A 4,974-nucleotide genomic window follows, 5' to 3' on the forward strand; every position below is an offset into this window, starting at 1 on the left:
CTCCCTGAATTTCTGCAGTGTGGCTCCTCCCCAGGGGCTGCAGCTCCTCATCAGCTGCTCCAGCCTGCATCTCCCCAGGGTCACAGGTCCTGCAGCAAACCTGCTCCAGCTCAGGCCCCACTGGGGCCATTCTCCTTCAGGCACCCCCTGCCAGGGTGGGGGCTCCTCCAGGCCTGCAGGAGGATCTGTGCTCCGTGCTGGGCTCATTCCCACCTCTCAGTCCTTCAGCTCAGGCTCAGACCTGAGCTCCAGCCCGTCTAGCACAGACCCAGCAGCACTGCCCTGGCCACCTGCCAGCCCAGGCCCATCCTTGGCTGTTATCAAAGTGTTCCCAGGCACGATCCAGCGAGCTGATAAGCACTGGAGCAGCAGTGAGAGCAAAAATCAGCCACTAAGGAGCACTAGGCTCCAATGTACAGTCAGGGAAGTGACCCCCATGGCGAGCACAGGAGCCAGCTGAGCAGCACTAACAGCTGTAAACTCAACGGAGCACATCCCAGTTCTACCAGCCACACTGGAGTGCAGGGAGCATCTGTGGATTTGAGAGACATCCCAAGCCTCTCTCAGCCTGGTGTAGCAGGAGGAGAGCCATGGCTCTGGCTTCCCCCACTCAGCACCTTTATAAGGGGGTCCTTGAGCCTTGGACCTTGCCAGGTGATCTGTTCTCTTTCCATCCATGGTCAGCCTGGCTCTTGACAATGTTGTGTTTTCCCACACCCGAATATAACAGCCTTCCTATCTTATCTACCAGCATAAATCTCACTTTACTGAGTGGGAGTGAGAGATAAGCACAGAGCAGGCAAAGACCAGAGGACACTGAGTGTAAGGAAGAGCAGAAACCCAAGCCTTCAGAAGGACCCAGCACCAAAGCCCTGGGACCTTTGAGCAGAAGAGCAGATCAGCTTCAGGACCATCCTGCACAGGGCTGGGGCACATGAGCTGTGTGACAGCTTTGTCACTGCCCCAGCACAGGGAGCATCCCAGCCCTATGAAGAGGGGAGGGCAGAGAGGGAGGTGCAGCCAGTCCATTTCACCTGCAGGCAGGACAGCTGGGACCAGGGGCACTGGGAGGGTTTTGTAATCACTGGGAGGCACAGCAGAACCCATCCTGAGTAGGGAGGGGAGAACAACCACCACTTCTCCCTCACAGAGCCAGTTTTGAGAGTGCAGGGCTCAGGTTCACCCAGCTGAGCTTGGACAGATGTGAAGGGACATTGAATCTGTTCAACAGATCTGTGCCACAGATCACTGTGGAGCTGAACTTTCAAACCATGAATTTTGATCAAGCAAGTCAAGAAAATTTCCCAGCAGTGAAGATGATGGGTAAGGAAGACCTTTGTCCCAGGCAGGGCTTGGGATTTCAGACCCAGAGATTTTATCCTCCCAGCAGCATTTTCCTTTTCAGCTGTTACACGGATCCTGGATCTGCTCACAAGGTTCTAAATGTGTTTGTGTGGAGGCACTGGCATGTAGTAGGAAGGAAGGCACAGGCTGGAGGGGGTCTGGGCATGGAGCAGGATCTCTTCAGCTGGCACTGTCACAGAGACAAGGACAGGGACATCTCCTCCCTGATCCCTTCTGCCCTGCAGACACCTCCACTAAAACCAATCACCAGCAAAGCCCTGCCTGCAGCCTGCAGTCTCACAGAGCCCTTGCAAAGACAGTGGGGTGTTTCACAAGGCTTTTGCAATGGGCTTTACCAAATTACTGTGTGGAAAGAGATGTGAAACCAGAAGGAATGGGGGCAAGCAGCCACCACAGTGGCCTTGCACTCTGCTGTTCCTGCTCACCTGCTCTGCACAGCCTGTTGTGCTGTCCAGGTCCAGCTCCTTGGCAAGGTCAACTCCTTCCGTCTGGCTGCTGCTGTTCAGGCAATCGGAAAGAAAAAAGTAAACAGCAAAGACAAAAGCTTTGATTATGGAGCCTCTGAGTTTGCCAGGCACAGGGAGGGCTGGGGGGAGATAAATGTTGCTAAACCAGAGTTTCCAGGCAGCACAGGCTTCCCAGTAAACAGGATTCACACCTCCTTTCCCACATCTGCTAATAACAGTGGGTCATGTCAGGGAACAGGAGAAAGGAAGGGGAAGAAAACACTAAGAAATGAAAATGGTACAAAACCTGGTCTGTCCTCCAGAATCTCAGGCACCATTTTCAAGCCACTCCAGTCCTGTGTCTCAGAGGTTCCCTGCCCTCAGCTGCAGCCACACCACACACCACAGGGAAGCCTCCCTGGGAGCCCATGTGAGCCCATCAGCTCACCATGTGCAATGCCTCCAGGGCTCTCCCACACCCCTCAGGTGGCTCCTGGGGATGTGCAAACACCCCTGATGGAAACTGGGTGAATGCGCCTTCCACATGTCCTTGCTCAGTGTCCTGCCTCTCCTTTTCCCAGGGGAGAGCTGGCTTGTCTTCTCCTTGTAGGAGCTAAATCCCAGTTTGGTGTATGGCATTCCCTACCAGCCTTGTTCCCAGGGTAGAGACAGCTGCACCCAGAAATTAGTGTATAATTTCTGCTGGAGGGATCCTAAGAGCCATAAACCCTAGCCTGCTTTAGTATTTAAAGTATGTGCAAACTGCTCATAAGGACATGTAAGTACCAAGTGTCCTTTGAAGATTTTAATGAAGCCAAGCAATGTTTTCCAAGCTGTTTTCCCAGTTAATGTTTAACAGGACAACAGTGTGTGCCCACTGGCACTGGAGTAAAGGACCAGGACAAGTGCAGTGCTGCTCAGCAGAACAATGGGTGTTGCTTCTGCTGTGAGCTCCTGGCTGGACAGCTTCATTCCCAAAGGCCTGTGGAAATGACATTGTAGGGTGAGGAAATGGAGTGGGATAGAATTGTCTGCAGCTCCAGGGCAGTGGAGCAGAGCCCCAGCTCGTGCCCAGGTGTGCAGTGCCTTCCCCTGGCCCCTCCATGCCAGCCCTCCCCTTCCTCACACCCTTCATGTGAGCCACATGGACCCACTGGTGTGGCACAAAATGATGCAGAGGATTTTTTTGGTTGGTTGATTGGGGTTTTTCCCCACTCTGTGGAGCAAACTGCCTCCTGGGAGGTTCGGCCAGATGTCGGGTACTGCAGCACGTCCAGAGAAGGGACTGGAGCTGGGGAAGGGTGAGAAGCACAGGTCTGATGAGGAGCAGCTAAAGGAGCTCAGGGGGGCTCAGCCTGGGGAAAAGGAAGCTCAGGGGAGACCTTCTCCCACTCTACAGCTCCCTGACAGGAGATGGTAGCAAGGTGGGAGTTGGCCTGCTCTCCCAGGGAACAAGTGACAGGGTTAGAGGGGATGGTTTCAAGTTGCACCGGGGGAGGTTTAGGCTGAATATTGGGGAAAATTTCTTCAGCAGAAGGGTGTTCAGGCATTGGAACAACAATGGTGGGGTCACCATCCTTGGAGGGTTTAACAGACGTGGATGTGGCACTCAAGGACATGGTTTAGTGGTGGCCTTGACAGTGCTGGAGGAATGATTGAATTCAATGATCTCAGAGGGCTTTTCCAGCTTAAATGATTCTGTGACTCTGTGTGAGGAGGGCAGCACGGCTGGGGCAGATGAGGCTGGGGAGTGATGGTGCTTCACTGCCTGCACCAGGGAACTGCAGCCTCTTCTTGGTGCCCCGGAAGGGCTCTTGAATGTCTCCCACACCTCCCATCAGCCAGCAGGTTTTTTCCTTTGGGATACACTTCTGGTGCTGGCTGAGATCTTCAGACAGAGCAGGGGTAGCTGTGTATCCTGTTTTTCTCTCGCCCAAGAATATACCATGTCATGTAACTAATTTAAATAATTTCTTCCTGGTTGAGCCTCATTAGGGACCCAGCATTAAGCTGGCCTGATTAGATCTACTAATCGATGGTGGGGAAAAAGAAGCTGGTTTCAGCACGCACAGGAGCAGGATCATGCTGCTCTGCTCCCTGGAGGCCACCACGGTTCCCAGCCACATTCCCACCACGGTTCCCAAGCCCACCTCACGGCCCCGAGCACAACGTCCCTTCACAGGTGGCCACTGCTGTCCCCTCGCCACTGGCCACCACGGTGAGTCACGGTCATGTGCCAGGGGCAGGGACGGTGACTGAACGCTCCAACCTGTGTCCTTGACCTACTTTATCTGGGCAAACCCGTAATTGCTTTCCCAGGCTCTGTGCCTGGCCCTTCTCCTACGCACGTGTCCCGTTATCAGCAGGAGGCGGCAGCGCCAGTGCAAAGGTCCCGGTCGCCAGCCAGGTGTCCCGTCCGGCCCCCGCAGGGAGGGGAGCGAGGGCGAGGTTTGGGGGGCTGGGGGACTAAGCTGGCCCTGCCCTGGTGGGACGAGGCTCTCCGGGTCCCGCTGCTGCTGAGGTCCCCGTGCAGGCTGAGGCTGCCGAGCCCCCCGTGCCCCTTGGTTTAACCCCTTCCAGCCCCGCTCGGCTGCATTGCCGGAGCCCCCTGCCCACGGCACCGCCGGGAGCCCGCGGCTCCAGCTCCTCGGGCTCCGCTGCACGGCCGGGGCAACAGGGACAGGGGCACGGACAGGGACATGCAGGGCAACAGGGACAGAGGCAGCAGCTGGAGCAGAGACAGGAGCAGGGACTGGGACAGGGATGGGGCGGGGACAGTAGCAGTGGCAGTAGCTGGGACAAGAACAGGGACGGGACACGGACAGAGACAAGGGCCATAGCTGTGGCAGGAACGGGGCAGGAAGAGGTGCAGGGACAGAGACAAGGGCAGTAACTGGAACAGGGACAACGACTGGTGCAGGGACAACGGCAGGGACAGGGGACAAGAGCTGGGACAGGGACAAGAGCAGTAGCTGGGACAGGGGAGGGACAGAGACAAGAGCAGAAGCTGGGACAGTGACAGGGAAAACAACAGGGACAGGGGCAATACCTGGGACTGGGACACGGACAGGGGCAATAACAGGGACGGGGCAATAGCTGGGACAGGGACAGGGACAGGAGCAGTAGCTGGACAGGGCCCGGGGCCGCCTTGGTCCCTCCCTCT

Source organism: Haemorhous mexicanus, chromosome 15 (genome assembly GCF_027477595.1).
Source record: "Haemorhous mexicanus isolate bHaeMex1 chromosome 15, bHaeMex1.pri, whole genome shotgun sequence".
Classification (NCBI taxonomy): Eukaryota; Metazoa; Chordata; class Aves; order Passeriformes; family Fringillidae; genus Haemorhous; species Haemorhous mexicanus.